Genomic DNA, 21,190 nt, shown 5'->3' on the forward strand with positions numbered 1-21,190 from the left:
TGTCTGGCGATACGTGCTCATCAAATACATGCTTTAAATTTATCTCGTCTTGCTTGAATAGTACAATCATGTTACAGTTGTCTCTAATTAACTGCTTCGGTATTTTTGAATATGTTTGGCATAAATAAGCGGCATCGATATCTTTATGCCTACCCATGGAATAATACTCGCGAATCTTTTGCTGTCCATCACATGCAACATCGTCAAATAAAAACACAGAGTGGGGTTTAGCTTCGCTGGGATTAATAATTTCTTCGTTGTCTTTAAATGGGTAATATCCTACACCTTTAACTTGCGCTATTACATCTTGCAGTAGTTGGTATTTCGGCTGAAAGAGGGATTTGGAATAAACATAGACATTTTTAAACTTGGCGCCATTCGGATTGAATAGAAGAGATAGCATTACATTCGTTTTGCCGCACCCACTTGGACCGCAAATAATTGCTCTGAATGAATTCGGCAGCAATTTACCATGTTTACTGTTGGTTGTTTTCTGGACAATGTCCAAATTATCAATTGGTAGCGTCTGCTCTTGCTGAACGACCTTCATCATGTGACAAGTGTAGTACATAAATACGGTAATATATATTATAGATGCCACCACTTGCATGACATCAGTCCAATGTTGGTCGTTGAAGGAGGAGGTCTCGTAAACTCTCTAATTAATAAACTTCCAGTTGAACTACATATTCCTGGTTATCAGTATTGTGGGCCTGGAACAAAACTAAAAAAACGTCTTGCACGTGGAGATCCAGGAATTAATCCATTAGACGCAGCTTGCAAACGACACGATATCGCTTATTCGCAGCATTCATCTCTCGAAGAACGTCACAAGGCCGATAAAGAGTTGGAAGATAGAGCTTGGGAGCGCTTCAAGTCAAAAGACGCTAGCATTGGTGAAAAAAGTGCTGCTTTAATTGTAACTGGCGGAATGAAAACGAAAAGAAAGTTGGGGATGGGATGCTCTCGTCGTGGAAGACGAGGACGTTACTCTTTTAATCGAGATGTTGTCTCAAAAATTGCAAAGTCCATAAAAAGAGGAGCATCGTTAACAGATACTGCTTTGACGGCTGTACGAATAGCAAAATCTATAATCAAAAGACTTGGTGGTCGTAAAGAAGTTGATGTTCCTCGAGTACTACCACTAAAATCTGGAGGTTTTCTACCTCTCATACCTCTATTTGCTGGCCTTTCCGCTTTAGGGGCTTTAGCGGGGGGTGCAGCTGGGGTGGCGAAGACAGTAGTCGACGCTAAGAATGCTCAAAAGAAATTGGAGGAGGATATTCGCCATAACAGGGCAATGGAACACATCGGTTCGGGTCTGTACCTACGTAAGAAACCGAGAGGTGGATTCGGCTTGTATTTGAAAAAAAACTTCCAATAAAGCTACCCAATCGTCCGCTATATGATGTGGAGATTGCACATTATGCGAAGATCCTTAAAATACCACATTTTCGGGGTGTTTTCATGAATGACGCTCTGCCTAGAGACGGTCCTCGACAACGAGAATGTGCAATAGTAAACTTGGATGTGTCCACACATAACGGAACACATTGGGTAGCATACAGAAAGATAAACAACAACGTAGAGTATTTCGATTCATTTGGTCATTTGAAGCCGACCAAAGAACTTGTTAAGTATCTGGGTGGTGCACGTGCCAACATTTCCTATAATAACCATCAGTATCAAACCTACAATCAAATTATTTGTGGACATTTATGCTTAAAGTTTTTATATAATGGAGCCTACTAAAAGTACAGAACTGCTTATGGACCATATGTTTCACAAAAAATGCTTTACAGAATTCAGTGAAGAGGAACTAAAATACATACCGCTAGATTATATTATACGAACTGTAGGAACTACAGAATTGTTAAAAATATGGCATAAATTGCCTGAAACATATCGAAGAGAATTTAACCTGAAGATACGACTTCCCTGCTTCGTACATTATAACAGACCGGATTGGAGGACTCACTGGGATGGACCACCTGATTCTCAAGCTTCATGTTATTTTTGTAAACTTGCTTTGGACCAAATAAAACTATTAAAGTAAATATTGTTGTTTTTCTAATATAATAACCTATTAATAGATTGACGTGAGTCAGTCATCATGTCGCAGTTGTTGAGAGTAGACAGCACCAATTACATATTCTCATTTCAACCTCCCACACCGATCGTGTTGGATCCGAATAAAGATTATGAGATAGCTCTTCGATTTTTCCATTCCTACAATAGTATACCAAACATTGAAAATACCAAGTTTTATTACTACAACGACAAAAACAAATTGCAGCAATTTGATATCCCAGATGGATGTTATGAAATTGCCGATATTGAAGAATACATACAACAGAAATTGGGTGCTGATAATGTGCTTAAACCAGAAACGATATTTAGTCTAAAACCTAACCATAACACGTTGCAGTGTCAAATTTTCAGCAAATATAAGATTTCGTTTAAGCAACCTGACAGTCTTGGTGCAGTATTGGGATTTTCTCCTGCAATACTAAATCCTGGACAGACACATTCTTCAGATCGACCTGTTAGGATTATTAAAGTATCTAGCATACGCTTTGAATGCAACATTAGTACCGGAGCCTTCGATGGTAACAGACCTGCTCACACGATCTACGAATTTGTCATACAATCAAATCCTGGGTACGCAATTGACGAAACTCCACACAATTTGTTGTATTTACCTGTTGTACCGCAACGAGAAATTACCAATATCACAGTGTTGGCTGTAGATCAAGAAGGACGACCAGTAAACTTTAGAGGAGAACAGAGCACATTGGTGTTGGAACTTAGATCAAGAGGGAAATGGGATTATTAATAAGACAATCTACTGCCCATAGTACACCATTAGTTGTGCAGCCGTCTAAGCGACAACATCTTACGTCCTCGTCTAAGCGGCAACATCTTACGTTTGCAAACAAATTGTTTTTACAATCACTTGGTTTTAAACTGAAAACATGACAACTATGTATGGAAAACGATCACGTTCAAACAGCATAATGCCTCCAATATTTGATATTTATCGTAAGCCAACGTTTGACGAGTCGATTCGAAAGGCTGAATACCGAACATATGCACCATTCATTAAATCATTCAACTGCAATGACATTGTAGAATTTAGCATCAATCAAGTTGACTCGTTCTTTGCAATGAGCGAAACCTTGTTATGCATTAAAGGATCACTCGCAATAAACGGAACTGGCGATGTCAAGCTAGCAAATAATGTGGGTGCTTTTCTTTTCGATTCGTGTACGTACAGCGAAAGCGCAAGGGAGATGGAAACAGTGCGGGATCCTGGTATCATAAGTGCTGTACGTGCCATGACATGTTACACTCAAGAAGATTCCAATTATATGGTTATGGCAGGCTGGAATTACCCTAAAGATCCCATTCTAAACGCTGCAGATCATTCATTCAACATACAGATACCTCTTAAACATATATTCAACATTTTCAATGATTACCCAATGATTACGTGCGGCCGTCAAACAATAAGACTAGTTCGAGCTCGAAACGACAACGATTGCATAGTTGTCAAAGAAAAAACTCAAGGCCAAGTTACAACTGTTAAGATTAACATCACTAACATTGAGCTTAGAGTCAAGCACATATTTCCCAATGATGATATTAAATTGGAGCTTATGAAATCCATTCAACAAGATCAACCTATAGTTATTCCATTTAGAAAGTGGGAATTACATGAATTACCTGCCATTACCAAAGGCGCTAGACGTGAAGTTTGGGCCGTTAAAACTAGCACATCAGTTGAAAGACCTCGTTATGTCATTGTTTTCTTTCAAACCAACAAACGTGACAAGAATTCAGCCGATCCCACCTTATTTGACAATGTTGATATTCAAAGTATCAGATTATCCTTAAATGGAGAATATTGGCCGAACGAGAGAATGCAGTTGGATTTTAGCAAAACTGACTACAATGAGGCCTATTTCAATTATACTGAATTCTATCCTAGCTACATACATTCCCAACAAAAGCGTCCTCTGCTCGATTTCTCAGCTTTCAAGAATCATGCATTGTTCGTCATCGATTGTTCAAAACAAGAAGAAAGCATGAAAGCATCCACTGTTGACGTAAAACTCGATATTGAAGCGAATAATGGTTTTCCTGAAAATACCAAAGTCTACTGCATTATAATTCACGATTGCGTAATGGAGTACTTCCCTCTCAGCGAAATTGTAAAAAGTCTAAATTAGATGCATAAAGTGTCAGTAGTACAAGAGCAGTCATCATGAGAGTAGCATTCGTAGACATTCAGGGATTCAATGTGGACGGATGGTTTGTTCCCAAAGAACTTACCATTGAAATAGGTTTTAAACGAAGCCATTACATCTTTTTGCCTCAGAAACCATTTAATGCGCTAAGTAATGAGGATAAAAAGACTGCATCATATGTGGAGAAAAAACTGCTTGGAATTCGATACTCTGATGGACAAGTAGAATTGTCCAAAATCAATGAAATACTAGAAACCAAGTTGTTGTATTCAGCAGATTACATCTACGTTAGAGGAGAACAAAAAGCAGAATATTTGGATAAGAAACGTCACGTTTTTGGAGTTTTTCCCCCTATTATTGATGTTTGCAAGTTTGATGGTACGTCTCGTGCTACTGGAAACGTTGGTCCTACTGCAAACCCATGTCATGCCACTGGATTATTTTCATGTACCGAAAGAAATGTGGATCGTCTACGTCACTGGTTTGCCAATAACATAATACCACTGTAATTTTTTATATGTATAAATAAATATATTAGAAAATTAAACGCTTTTTATTTAAAACACTTTATTGATCGAGTCTTATATTACATGAAGATTCTAATTTTCTCTTTACAATTTTAAAAATAATTTTTAAAATTAAGATAAATACAGATGCTAATATTACACAAGACATTGCATAGACATTGTCTATTTCACTTTTCATATGCTCGCTGGTGTTGTTGTTGACACCCATGGTGTTGGTTGAATACGTCTTAATGGATATGTAGCTGGTGGTAGTTTTCTACATGCGTAAATCCAGGTGTCTTGATGCTGCTGTAGATTCACCTCTCCCAGTTTCCACGTTTTGTTGTCAATATGCAGGATATCTAATTGTCTTGTAATTTGTTTAAAATCCTCATACGATTTAATGTGTTTTTTTAATTGATTAAGTCTTCTTTGAAATTCCATTACTCTATGTATGTACTCGAGGGGATTCATATTACTACTGAATATGTCCTATGTCGAATATCACGTTTTATGCCAAGCGACGCCTTGCGTTGCCATGTCCTGCGTCGAATTTGACATTTCACGTCGAATGTCAGGCCATTCACGTTATTTCACGTGGAATGTCACGTCATTTCACGTGACATTTTACGCCGAATGTCACATTCTGCGTCGACTGTCACGTCCTGCGTCGAATGTCATGTTCTGTTAGGCACTATACGGGAAAGAAGACGAATTGCAAGTTACTATTAAACTTTGGCAGAAGAATTCTCTGTGCCACCAACGCTTTCATTGACGTCTGTTAAACAGCCGCGCCCTTCATATCTACGAGATCCCAATGCAACGCGTGAAAAATTAAGGTACCGACCGCACATCTGGTTCGCGCACCGTACGACCCACCTAAAAATAGGATCGCGCACCGCGCTCGGACGTCACGAAATGCGACGTCTCTCTCTAACACATTGCTTTCCCTATGCTGATAGTCATGGCCGTCACGAACTGACGTCTCTCTCTAACACATTGTTTTCCCTATGCTGATAGTCGTGGCCGTGTTGTTCATCTACTCCCTAAGGTATCTGAAGATACGGACCAGGAAACTTTACTGGCTAGATTAGCTGTACAGAGAGAAATGTCAATCATAGATTTCTGAGTACCATATTTGGAAAGATATGTGGGTTCCCCATTATTCAAAATAATAAGATCTAGGTCCTCGACACTGCTGACGATTTGATGACCTGCAGCATCATTGTGCAGTGAGCCCCATAAAGAGTTATGAGCATTCATATCCCCTCCAATTATACAAGGTGATGTAACTTGAGAGAAGATATTTTTCCAATCATCTTTAGAAGTATGGACTTTAGGAGGCCTATACACAGACAAGAAACTTAATTCTAAATTGTTAAATTTAACGGAGATGCCACAAACTAAAATTTTATCATTGAAATTTTTAGTAATATTCACTTGACAGAATGAGATAGAAGTTTTAATCAAAATTGCTACACCGGCATATCCATCGTATCTATCCTGGCGGATTATATTATAACCTTTAAATATATAGTTTTGATTTGGTTTGAACCATGTTTCACTTAACAACGCTATATCAATGTTTTCAGCTGTTAAGAAATGAACTAAACTATTTTTATTGGATGCAACGGACCTTCCGTTCCATTGTAAAATTCTCAGAGTTGTTTGTCCTTGGAAAACCTTATTTACTGAAGATGTCCTCCAACATCTGATTCTAATGAATAAGTAAAAAGTTGTATAATAAAATAAGTGAAAACATTCATATTTGTGTTTTTAATAGTGCATTTTGATCTTGGATTAATGTTTAAATAAGAAATACTGCCAGAAAAAAGTTCCATTTGAATTACATAATTTAGATAAATAATTTTGATTTTGATATATGCTAAGAATTTTATTTCAATGTTTTAGTACCCTCCAATACTGAAAATATTTTTTGATTTATGCTCTCATTATCTACAGATTTTAAATCCTCAAGTGTGTGAATATTTTTTAAAAAATTAATGACACACTCCGTCACTGCCTGAGCAATATCTTTATTATCACCTTCTGTGGGTTGAAAGGTAGATTGCTTTGGATACTGGGGAAGAGGATGTGATGGTCCAAAACGGAAGTTAAACATGGGAGGGTTCTGTAAGTTTGGGGATGAGGGAGAAGTAGTGGCTTTACGTTTTTTGTTGTTATGGGTTAGTGCCATAGGTCTGCTACTATCCGAACGTTGAGAATTTGTAGGTTGTGGCTGCTGGAAAGCATGTTTATTACCAGAACTTTGAGGTAGTTTCGGGAAATCTGCCTCGTAGTTTGTTAAGGCAGAAAAGCGATTGTTTGTTGTTATTTCTGAATATGGAGATTGAAAAAGCTTTTTGGCTTCTAAAAAGGATACTTTCTGTTCTATCATCAAATTTTTAATACGTTTCTGTTCCTCGTAAATTGGGCATAGTTTGGAAATCGATGTATGCTGTGTACTCTTGCAATGTATACATGATTTATTAAATTCAGAACAGTTATGTTCTTCGGTTTTGACAGATCCACATAAAATACAATGTTCTTGGCTGCTTTTGCACTGTTTTGATATGTGTCCGAATCTCAAACATCTATAGCATTGTGTGACCCTGCCTATAAACTTTTCCACATTAAAATAAACAAAATTAACGGATATATGGCTGGGTAATATGTTTCCCTCAAAGCTGACTACAATGGTCTTCTTAGGTACATACTCAGCTTTACCATCTTTTTCAATTTTCCTGTGCATTCGTCTGATGTCTAGAACCCTTGAGTTTGAATTTATGTTTTGTTTTAAATAATCAACGTCGTAACTTGTGTCAACGTCTCGGATCAGACCCTTGACCTCTAAAAGGTGATTAGGTATGAAAGCTTTTAAGTTTAATTCTTTTAAATTTTTATTTGTGACCAACTTATTAGCTTCTGCTATTGAATTTAATATTACTTTAACGCGATTTCTACCTATTCCCTTAATTTCCTGAATGTTTTGTACTTTTAGATTTTTGTGTAAAATATGTCCTACAAACATAGGATGCAAACGACCCAAACTTTGCTGATTAGTTTTTTCAACATATACGCAATAATTATTTAACAAGTACTTATCTGGATTTATCGAGTCAAATAGTTTTGGTTCGTCCTCCTTAGAACCTATTGTTCCCGTTTCCATGACGGCAGCAGTACTTTCCATATTGGAAAAACTATCACTTTCACAACTAACTCCACTATCACCATCTGGCGTCTTATTTTTTACGCTCCCCATGGCGGGGGCGAAGTTTTTAAAATCTAACTTATTTAAATTGTTTTGGTAAATTTAGCAACACGAAAAGACAAAAACTTGAACACTAATTAATAACAAATCGGTAAGCCGGTTATTGTTGTTTGACTTCTCTCTTCGAAGGTTCAAACGAAACTGTTAGAATAAAATAAAACTGAACTTAATTAGTACTTATCTTAATCATTCATTCATACTTGGAAAAAAGAAAATTGACTTGGCTGTTTTGGTGGTATTTTAATAAAAAAAATCTAAGTTATATTTTCAAGGACTATTTATATAAACTAATACAGAGTTATATACATTTTAGTTATATATTAAAACACAACTTAAAAAACGAATAATCAACTTTAAGAGTATAACAATCTAAATTATTTACAAGTATTAATATTATCCTACAATAATAAGATTCATGTCTTCGTAAGAAGAAGACTCACAGTCACTGTCAATCGAATAGTCCCCAAGATTAATGGCGATAATCAATTAATTTCCGAATATAAATCAGTTTGTATTTCTCTTTCAAAATATTCATCTTTTATCTGTATAACATGATTGCACGGTTTTTTTCCCTTCTTCAATACCGATTTTATTAAATTCTTCTTCTGCTAATTTTCTTACGATTATCTTGGCAAACTTATTAAGATCGTTATGAAAATTACTTTTTCAAAATGACACAATGGATAAATTTTGCATTACATTAATCAATTTGTGAATATAATGATGTCTGATGTATGATGATGATATAATGATGTGAATGTAATAATGTCTAACATATGATTTATGGGGTCATTCTCTTTTACTCCATTGCACAGATTCTAAACTCCATTTTAAAATGATTTACTTATCAAGCAAATTTTCTCACGCTAGGTTGACATAGGAGAGAGAAAGACAGCATTAATAGAGATAGATCGATTAATTACGAGATGACAAGACATTAATATTAGGCCTTCATATTCCCTCTTTACTCTTACTACCCTTGTCAAGGGTGTTTTTGGCGAGAAATTCCTTGTGTGTGTATCAGTATGTTTGTTTGGATATTATTGTGGAAGACGTAGGTCTTGATACCTTCTGCTTGCTCATTCTCCCCATTTTCCAAGTATGTAAATATTAATTTTAACACAGACACATTGTTTCAATGTAATTTAATTAACAGGGAGCTATTGTTAGAAATTTTATTAACAAGTATGTAATAAGTGTAAATATAATTTGGAGGTCCTAAAATTTGGTATGTGTTTTATATACTTTCGAAAAGCTTTAAAATTGGAGAAAGAGAAATGTTTATTATTTAAAGACCACTTAGTATCTAACAAACATAATAATATTATGAGATAACTGTCGTATAATATACATCGTCGCATAATTGATGCAAATATCAATTTTTAAAATACAGAAAGATATTGACTTGAGTAATATTTTTTTTATTTAGAAATTACAGCAGCATCCACCATAACAGTTATTAGCGGCTGCTACAAAATTACAAAATTATATTTTATAAAATATTCCTATAGATTTTAAAAAATTACATTACTCGCTGAAAAATTAGTGCTCAATAAATTACTCATACTATTAGGTATGTTAAATGTGATACGAAAATTGGCAAAACTAGGGCATACAATTAATAAATGTGGAACTGAAACAAATATATACCAACAACCCTATTATATAGAGTATAAAAAACGAACTAGAAAAATTTCGATCATTAGGAAAGGAAGCGGCTTTTATTTGGGTACCTTCACATACAGGTATTTACGGAAAGGAAAAAGCAGACCAACTGGCTAACAAAAGTCGAATAAACTCAAAACATCCTGCAAAATTGAAGACATATCCGTACACCGATCTAAAAAACCTGGTTAAAATCCACTGTATTAATAGTTGGCTAAATTATTGGGAAAAATTAGGTACTAAATTAAATGTAATTTGCCCAAAAATAACTGATGTCCTGGAGACTCCTTTAAATAGAAGAAACCAAGTCATTATTAACCGTTTAAGAATTGGCCATACTGCCTTAACACACAAATACCTAATAACAAAAGAACCACTACCTATCTGCTCCAGCTGCTCTAACCCACTGACTGTGAAACACATCCTGCTTGATTGTCCTTAATTCGAGGAAAAAAAAAGATCCCATGGATTCACAGATGATGATCTTAAGACAGTTCTCACCAAAAAAATTTCGACAGTGTTAAGCTATTTAAAAGACATCAAGTTATTCAATTTTATTTAATGTAATATTTCATGTATTTGTTATATCCACTAATAACCCTGCGCGATTGATGTAGTTTTGTGTTTAAATATAAAAAAATTAGTAAATGGTTAACGGTAACCTTTTTCATATACATGTGGATCACTTAGACAATAAATAAGAATACATGTCTTGAGTCCAATTCGTAATCTCGTTATCACCAGTTGTTCTCTTCTGTTTCTGGTCGAGGGTTTCCATGCTGTAACGTCATTTTTATTTGCTTTAGTGATATTTGAGCAGATTGTCATTCATTTTTCCACTTGCATAAAACTCAATTCTATATAAAGGTTTCTATACCATTCGCGGTATTTCGATACTCGACTTTTTCAATATCGGCACATATAGCAATTCCACTAGCACACTGGTCCGCTCTTTCGTTTCTTGCAATGACAATATGGGATGGAATCCATAGAAATTATCCGAGAATTGTCTTGAGCCTGCATGAGTTCTAGTTTTATCAGTTTCTCAAAGAGACCTTTGGGACAGACATGTCTAAGAGTTTGAAGAGAGCTTAGTGAGTGAGATATGCATGATAACTTTGAGCACTGCATAGTGCGTCTACGAATGCAGCGCCTACTCCTCTGTCACACTTGAATGTACCTGTACAGATTTTATTAAGATTGTTCGTAATGCTCACTGATCCTTACATTTAGATCATTCTTGATCTCTGCGTGACTATTAATATGTTTGTCAAATTGGGTTAGGCCAGTATTTATATTTCGAGTATTAATTACTCAAGGTGAGCGGCTTTTAATATTAATATATATCTTAGGCGTCAAGAGCAAATGAAAATTACCCACCCAGATGAACTCTATTATCGGTCCCAGTGGGAAATAGGAGTAGAGGCAGACCACGACTGAGATGGAGGGACGGTGTGGACGAGGAAGCAAGGAAAATCGGCGCGGCAAATTGGCAACGGTTGGCGATGAACAGAAACGACTGGCGAAATAGACTGGGGAAGGTCAAGGCTCAACTAGAGCTGTAGCACCACTGATGATGATGATATATCTTAGGCAACACCGTAGTCGCTCATAGTAAGGCTTGTGATCAGTACTATTGGTAAAGAGATTTATATATTTATTAGTGAACGTGCTATTAAATAGAGGTTTTCTTACATTTGACGTAACTGTTAACGTTATGTGTGATAGTGTTGGGAAAGTCAGCAGTGGCATAATGAACGCTCTCCACTTTTACAATATAAATTTTCCACAGGTGACGTTCGGAATACTCCAAGAGAGCGTCTAAGTGCTGTATTGTGTATAAAGTCTAGCTGTTTTAACAATACGGGAAAAGCAGAGGCGAAAACGATTGATTCATAATCAATTTTTGATATAATTTTAGTTTTGTAGATTGTTATCACGGTAGAACGATCAGATACTGGGGCTTATATATTTGACAATGATCTCATTAGGTTAAGTTTTTTATTACAAGTCAATACTAATTGTCTAATGCGTTCTTTCCAAGTAAGTTGATTATCAAACCACATACCTAAGACTTTCACACATGAATCGATGAATAGCTGTATTAAAAAACGAGATTGGGATTATTTGAGTTAATTTTTAAAAACACCATACCTATGGTTTGTGTAACCGAGAATTGAAAACCAGTATAGCCAGACCACTTTTCGAGTTTTTGTAAAAAGCTTCAAAAATTTTAAAGTTAAATTATTATTTTTGCCATTGACATAAACCACCATGTCATCTGCATATACATAAATTTGCATTTATAGATTTTGAGAGGTTTTTAATTATATCATTAATGACGATTAAGTACAGTTTAGGGCTTATAATTGAGCATTGGGGGATCCCATTTTCTTTGTCCTGTTTTTCGAAATAGTAGGTGGTAACCCTCATATGAAATGATTTCTAAAAAGTTTTTAATAAAATGAAAACAATCTCTACAAATATTTTATGACTGCAAGTTTTTTAAAATGTTGTGTCTCCAACACGTATTTAATCCTTTTCTTAAGTCAAAAAATACTGCGATATAATGTTGTTTTGTTGCCAGAGATTCGTGAATATCACTTTCCAGGTCTAATTGTTGTCTATCCTTGATCGTTTTTGTAAAAAACCATTTTGTTCGTTTATAAATAAGTTCAAATTTTCTAGATGACAAGTCAGCTTTGAGTTGATAATTTTTTCCAGTAGCTTGCCCATTGCACAAAGGTCTCTAGTAATTGGAGTCTAGAAGAGATTTTTGGCTTTTGAGAAATGGGATAATAATAGATTTTTACCAAACAGATGGATACAGGTGTAGTTACCAAATGAACTTAAATAATTGGGGAAAGATTGGGGAAATATTGGTTTTAAGAAAATAGTTAAGATATCGTTAGGCTTAGGACTGGTTTTTTCCAGATCGATAAGTGAGTTGTTTACTTCTTGTAACGTGAGAGGAGTATTTAATGGAATGTTGTAGTTTTAAAAAGAAAGTTTAGACCTTTCGGTTTCTAATTTATATTCTAGAAATAAAAAGTTGAAATTTTCTTTGTACGGCATTTTTCTGTAGTTTTAGATGTAGATGTGACATTTTGTTTACCTATTTTAAGACTAAATATTGGGAGTGACTCTTTTATGCCAGAACTTTTACGTATTTTCTTCCATACTCCTGTTACCGAAGTGGAGCTGTTAATGCTAAAGACATATTGGGCCAACTGGAATTTTTTGTTTGATTTATTAAGCGTTGAGCTCTAGCCTTCATATTTTTGTAGTTAATTTTATTTTCGAGAGATTTATGCTTCTTAAATCTATTAAAAGTTTTTCTGCTTGTTGTTGACAGCTGACACGTACTGTTTCATTTGCAAGATGACACTATTAAAAGCACCTTAAGAATAATTTATATTATCATCCGGTATGGGATTCTCCAAAGCCTTATATGTATAATTTTTCTTATATAAATTATATTTAATTGACCTGAGATATTTTCAATGATAACAGGTGGTGGCTATAAGTATACTCAAAAACAGTCCAAGAGAGACTGGAGCTAGATTTGGATCACACAAGCTTAACTCTATCACGGAGGATTCTCCAGTGCAGATGTTAAATCTTGTAGGTGACCCATCATTTAGGAAATTTAATTGAAGATCCTGTTTTATCTTTTATAGAAGTTTTCTTTTGTGATCGGTACACATAAAATTATTGGCGCACCCAAGAGGGGGTTATGGGGGTTAAAACCCCTCAAGACACTATTCCTGACGCTTTTACTGACAAATTTTAAGGAAAATGTTATCTCTATAACTATAGTTTTAATATTACTATGAACAGGGAAAATATTTGCAACCAAAGATTTTTTGACAAGTGTCATAACTTCAACTGAAAAATAATTTTATATACTGTGTCTTTACTAAAAATGTTAAAATATTTCGAATTATAGTTTTTCTGGGGGTTTCAATTTGTTTCTTGGAGACCTATTATTTCGATAGAGAATTCAGAAATAAGTTTGTGTAAGGTTAAAAGTCGATGGAAAAATCCATCTCCATTGCAATAGTTTAGTGAATTACAATATATGCGGAAATATAAGTTTACGGACTAACCTAAGATAACTGTCTCTCGGATTCAAATATGTCGTTTCCCAAAGTGTCAGAGGATTTTCTTTCTTAATGAGGTAATAAATATAACGTTTGGTTGATCTATCTTTTAATTGTGGATGGACTGTAGTTAGCATATGGACTAATCCCAGTAGGTCAGAAGTAAACTCTTGAATTATGTTTCAAGAATCTTGCACGCTGATAACATTGCTTAGAAGTAGGTTCAGTTAGTCAAAATTGAAAACAACTGTGGGTGATGATTATGGCACGCGTAAATGATTATCACTTAATATTAAAAATGATCGAGTTTCAAGTTTCTGCAAAAAATTGGAAAGCAAGCCCATAGAATACCTAATGGAGGTTGCTTAGAATAGACATTTTTGTAAAAAAAATGAATATTGGTATGACTCAAGATAAAAACGTGTGAAGAAATTCAATTAGCAAAACTGATCCAGGACAGACATAAAGAAAATTGAAAGTTCCTCTTTGTATTTAAATTGTTTTAATCATTTGCAATAAAAACTAATTAAACTATATACATACCGGTTTAAAAAAGATATCTAAAAACATTGTCCTGTCATACCTACGACGGCAAATCACGTACCTGCAAGAAAAAATACATTTATTTAAAAACAAAAAACAGAAATAAAATGTATTTTTAAAATGTAAATAATATTTTTAAAATTGAATAAAGTAATTATTAATTATATTAAAATAATTCAATGAATTATTATGTTTGCTCCTAACGCCACCTGCTGACGTATTAACCAAGCATACATTGTGTACTTTTTAACGTTCTGACAGACCTGTCAAATTTAAATGAAAATATAAAATTGTAATAAAATATAAATAAATATCATTTGATAGTAAATTTAATTATTATATGAAATAAATAATATGTTTAAAAATAATAATTGTATTTATATGAAATTATTGTAAAACGAGAAATTCTCTCAGAAAGAAGGCTTGAAACGACTGACGATTTTGAATGTCACGCGCCAGAAATCAATTTTAGATAAAATTTGTTATTTACTGGAAGGTAAGAATTCGATATATTTTGATTAGAGTATCCTACCGACAAAAATCAAAATAAGTTTTAAAGGTGGACAGTGCAACTTTCGTATGCAATTTTTGTATTTTGCCGCAAATGAAGTCAGTTTTATAAAGGTTTTAAATAAATAAACATTGCGCTATTTTTACCATTTTTTACGATTCTCATGAGATCAAGAAAATGTATCACTCTCATTGGCGGGTTGTAATGAAATTGATAGTTTAATCTTGTAGAATTTGTAAATTCCTTGTTATATATTGAAATCACCTCGTATATGTATTTTCAATCTTTTTGTGTCGTCGAATTGGTGTAAACCATTTTAGAGTTTATTTATATACCACGAACGCGTATTTTCTTTGATTGAAAGCCGCTCAATTAATGCATTTGAAATAAACACCCAGTTAGATCGCTGAGAAGGTTTTGCCGGAAAGATAATTGCGACGCTCTCGCTAAGGCTGCTGTCGGTTGCAGTTGCTTATAGTGTTAGTCAAAATTTTTCTTCAAATTTGTAATATCTTCGACTTTCGTCCTTTTTTATGGGAAGATTTGTAGCAGTGTTAAGTTAATAGTTACAGTTAAAAGAATTTACTGACTGACGCTGAGGCGCTGTCAGCGTTGACAGCTGCTTCTAGCGTTTTTTATTTAAAAAGATAATTTTTTATTTGTAATAATTCATTTGTGTTATAAATTATAGCCCAGTAACAATAGTAAGTGTTTCTCTTTGTTATTTTTGTATTTACTTTTGTAACTATTCATGTAGTAAGTATTTTTGCATTATCTGTATTTGTAACTGTTTGTGGTGAGATAACAATAAATATTTAATTTTTTTTCCTAAACCATTTCTAATTTATTTTCATTACAATTTTTTCCCAAAACAATTTGATTCTCACATATGTCGTTACAATTTGTCACCTCGAAGCAGCGTCCTTAATTTAAATAGCTAGACGTCCTTCCTGTTGTTTTGGTTGTCCATTTGTTCCAGGAGATTCATGTTGGTATCCCTTTGTTTCATTTTTGTTGTTGCTTCAATCCAACCCCTTTGTCATTAAACTTATCCACGACCCAGGTACTACAAATAAACCCTGAGTGCCGTTCGCATAAGTATTGTTTATTTTGCTTGCCCTATCTCCACCCTCAGTAACTTCTGTCCCAATTTTCGACCCCTTATAGCAATATTCTATGTGGTAGGCAAAATATTTCGTTACAATCTTCATAACTTCTAACATGAGATTTATATTTTTAGTTTTGGCAACAAATATGAAGCTTTTGAAATATGTCTAAAAAACGCAGAATTTAAACTTTTAATGTACAAACGATCACACGGCATGTAAAAGGTCTCAACGAAGGCAGTATTGAGTGAAATTTGGATGTGTAGTTTCTAAAAATGTACTCGAGCAATCAAAAGAAGCAGTTTTAAATCGTTTGTGGTGTGAAAGTTTGAATTCAGCGTTTTTTTAGGCATATTTAAATGCATTTTGATTTTTGTCAATAGGACACTTCGATCAAAACGTATCGAATTTTTACCGTCGAGTTGATATAAATTTTATTTCGCGCCTAACTGACATTCAAGATCGCTTCAAGCGTTGTTTCTGAAAGAACGGTTCATTCTACACAAAAAGTGCTTTTTGTTTAAAATTATCCAAGGTCTCAGTAAATTTCACAAACCATTAACTTTTTTTACTTGACTTATTCAATTTTTTGTCCAAGCCTTTTCTTTTTACAAGACTAAAAATCTTGTGTTTTCCTTTTTCTCACTCTCTGCTTTCTTCCTAACGAAAACAGAAAATAATAGGGTCTATATTTTTGAGCTGCAGGTCAACGTATTCAAAACAAAATAATGAAGGTCACGAACAGCACACAAATAGCGGCACAAAGGGGTCTCGGAGTTTATATATCTTGGAACACAACTAAATAACAGCAACCTAGTAAGCGTATAAATTAAGAGAAGAATATACCTGACGAACAGAGCTTACTTTGGACTAAAGCAACTCTTAACATTACACATAATTAGCAGAAAAACCAAGATACTAATATATGAAACTCTTATTAAACCGGTCCTGACATACGCGTCAGAGATATGGACTATGGCAAAAAGCGAGGAAGATCTGTTAGGCCTCTTTGAAAGAAGAATACTTAGGTAAATATACGGAGGAGTGCAAGAAAGCGGGATATGGCGCAGGCGCTACAATTTTGAGTTGAATCAATGCTATAAAAAATGCAACATCGTCCGGTCTATTCAAATTAATAGACTAAGGTGTGGCTAGGATACCTTAAAAGAATGGACACTAGAGACCCAAAGACAAATATTATATCAAGAGCCAGTAGGAACCAGGAAGAGGCAGGCCAAGATCTAGATTTAAAACTAAAGTCGAAGATGACTTGAGGAATCTAGGGGTCAGAAATTGGAAAGCCAGGGCGAAAGATAGGGGGAATGGAGACTAATTCTTGAACAGGCCAAGACCCATACAGGGTTGTAGGGCCAAAGATGATGATGATGATATTTTTTTTATGATTCTTTCCTCTACCCTAATCTTGTCTCAGTTAATAGACTTTTAGAATATTTTGTCTTTTGTACGCTGTTATGTCTCAATATAAGTTTTCCTCAGTTCTTAAGGATATAAAAGTCACATGTTTCTCTTATTTCTTCACATAAATATTTTATACCAATATCTTTGGATTTTATTTATTGATTAACTTTATATTTTGTTGTACGATTTGTCTTCTAAAAATAGATGGCGCTTAACTTTTTTATCAACTAAGTATTCTGTTTAATTAATATTCTTAAATTTAAATTTTTAATTATTTGAGTTCTACTCTTATTTATTCTTTGTCTAAACCCTGTGCTTGTATTTACACCCCATATACTAAGTTTAATCTAGTTCCAACTAGTTAAAAACTTGTTTGTGCGTTGGTAATTCTGATCGTCAGTTTCAAATTCAATTCAAAGGCATTGTAGTAGGAATTTACCTTTTACGTATTTAAAGTAGTTTTGAATTTTGATTCAGAAACCCATTTTATTTGTTTAACCTTTTTTTGAATTAAATTGTTAATATTCTATAATATTCTACAAATTTTTAATGTTTTTTTTTTTCATAAATTGTGTTTAAATATTTTTATCATAACATACCTAACCTTAAATCCATGCTTTCATTCCAACTTTAATAATAGTTTAAGAGATAGAAATAAATTAATTTATTTTTAACTTTATTAACTTTCTTATATTTGCATAAATTCGTATAATTTGATTGTCATTGTCATTGCTAATTTCTTCTTTATAATTAATAATTTGTTGGAACCTCATGGCTAGTCAAGACATTTAAAGTAACACAAGATTTCTTGCATCTTAGATGCATCCAAATTTAATAGAGGAGTAGGCGCTGCATTCGTTACTCCAAGCGATACATACCAATTTCGTCTCCAAACCTACCTCACGATATTTTCTGCTGAGCTCTATATAGTGCTCAAAGCTACCATGCATATAAATTCTATTGACATCCGAACTCAGATATCTTAAGTGACTTACTAAGCGCCCTTCTAATACTTAAACTATCTATCCCAAAGATCCTGTTAAAAAACTGATAAAACTTGAACTCCTGCACGCTTAAACTAATTCTAGAAGTATCAGATGTATATGTATACCTTCCCACATTATTATTAAAGATAACAAAAGACCAAATCAGTGCGCAGTGAAATTGTTGTATGTGGCAATATAGAAAAAGTCGAGTATCTAAATACCGCGAGCAATATTAACGATTATGTTAAGAAGCTTTTTGTGAAAGTGGAAAAAGGAATCACAATCTTCTCAATCATCACTGGAGCAAAATAAAAATAACGTTACAACTTGGGAACTTTGGGAACCAGGAACAGTTGGTATAGCTATACGCGATAACGAATTAGACACACGAGACTTACTCATTTATATGTATTGTTTGAAAGTGGTCCACCTATACAGGGTGTTTCAAAAAAAGGTAACCATGTCTCTAGGGTAGGTAAAAAACTGAAAAATAATTGGGGTTTGCTTAGTAAAAAATGTTTGTAACGCCATCCGTTTTCAAGATACAGGACGTTAAAGAAAAAAAATTTTACGCATTTTTTACAATTTTGCCGAAACTACGGGCAAAATTGTAATGAAATTTTATACGAATATGTTTTGGAAGCTAAATACATCCCATGAATTTGTTTTTATATCTGATTCTCATAGAGGGCGCTAGTTACACGGATCGTAGTTGTCAATATAACTTTTTTAAGAGTATAATTATTAATCAAAATTTCAAGTAAACTTAAACATCATTCAATTTTACACGAAAAAGGTACTCTTGGTAAAACTCGATACTATGTACGGTTTTCGGAATATTTTGATTTGAAAATTATGAAGTAATAATTGATGCTGGTATAAAATATTTAGTTAGTAATTAAACAAAACTCACAAGAAGAAAAGTAAATTAATGACTAAGAACATAAGATAAAATTCAATTACAGTAAGTGTTCAAAATGCCCTCCATTTTCGCGAATACACAAGTCTATTCTTTTTTTTTAAGATTTCATTAACCTTCTAAACGGTAGGGGATCAGCTATGATGTCATTAAATTGAAGTTGAATTCTTTCTTCCAATTCTTGTCGTGAATTTACCTCTGTAGCATAGACTTTTTCCTTAATATACGACCAAACTGCGTAGTCCCAAGGGTTAAAATCGCATGACCGAGGAGGCCAATGAATCGGAGCTTCTGCACCTCTACCAATCCATCGATTCGGAAAATGATTACTCAACTAATTACAACACCTTCTATCAAAGTGTGGTGGAGCTCTATCGTGCATAAAAAATAAAGATCTTTGCTCGTTTAGCGTTAAATCTTCTAATATCTCGAATAAGGAATTGTTTAAAAAATCAAGATACATATCACCATTTAAATTTTCAAGTAGAATATGATAACCTATTAATTTGTTACCTAAAGTTGCTGCCCAAACATTAACTTTAAATGAGTGTTGGTAATGTGATACCCTTTTGACTCATGGATTCTCATCACACCAGTAGTGTGCATTATGGGAGTTAAACATACCTTGTCGCGTAAAGGTGGCCTCGTCCGTAAAAAGAATGCATTTTAAAAAATTTGGATTGTGGGCTCTCCTTTGTTGCAATGTTTCACAAAAATCCACTCTAACCGGTAGATCATCTGGCAAGAGCTCTTGGACTTGTCTGTAATGATAAGGATGTAATTGCTGTTCTTTCAGTATCCGCCAAGTACTTGAAGAAGAAGTATTTGTTTGTCTTGCTATATTCCTTACGCTAACTGTTGGATCTTGATCCAACAGTTAGCGTAAGGAATATAGCAATGTAAATTTAAAATATTATTTTCTTTTTTTTTTTTTGTTTAATTAATGGCTTTGGATAACTTGATCCATTCAGCCACGATAATGTATTTGACTACTTGAATTTGTTAATGATGTATATTATTTTCTTTATTAATTATTCTTGTTGTTCTTGGTCTACCAGAATTTATTTTATTTGGTCTTACATTCCCAGTTTCTCGACAACGTCGTTCAACGGCTCTAAATGTTTTTTTACTTGGTAAGTTTCTTCTAGGAAACTTTTCTGCATAACGTGTCACAGCTGCACTAGAACATCCTAAACATTCGCCTAGGGTTAATAACAGGTCAGTGTATTTAATATTTGAGTACATTTTGATTTGATTTTACAAATAACAAGGTTTCAAAATTCTAATTGTTGTTGATCTATAGTCATAACAATTAATAATTGTCAGATTTCCATGGCACACTTGGAGAAAATAGAGGTATACCTATTAGAACTTTATCATTACTACCGGCATCAATTATTACTTCATAATTTTCAAATCAAAATATTCGGAAAACGGTACACAGTATCGAGTTTTACCAAGAGTACCTTTTTCGTGTAAAATTGAATGATGTTTAAGTTTACTTGAAATTTTGATTAATAATTATACTCTTAAAAAAGTTATATTGACTAATACTTAGTACTATCCGTGGAACTAGTGCCCTCTATGAAAATCAGATATAAAAACAAATTCATGGCATGTATCAGCTTCCAAAACATATTCGTATAAAATTTCATTACAATGTTTCCAGTAGTTTCGGCAAAATCGTAAAAAATGTGTAAATTTTTTTTTTCTTCAACGCCCTGTATCTTGAAAACGGATGGCGTTACAAAAATTTTTTACTAAGCAAACACCAATTATTTTTCAGTTTTTTTCCACCCTAGAGACGGGGTTACCTTTTTTTGAAACACCCTGTATGTGAAACATTTAATAAACAAGTTATCGTTAACCATAATTTTATTGTATGTCCTCATTTTGCTAATTATAATTATG

This window comes from Diabrotica undecimpunctata, chromosome 3 (genome assembly GCF_040954645.1).
Source record: "Diabrotica undecimpunctata isolate CICGRU chromosome 3, icDiaUnde3, whole genome shotgun sequence".
Lineage (NCBI taxonomy): Eukaryota > Metazoa > Arthropoda > Insecta > Coleoptera > Chrysomelidae > Diabrotica > Diabrotica undecimpunctata.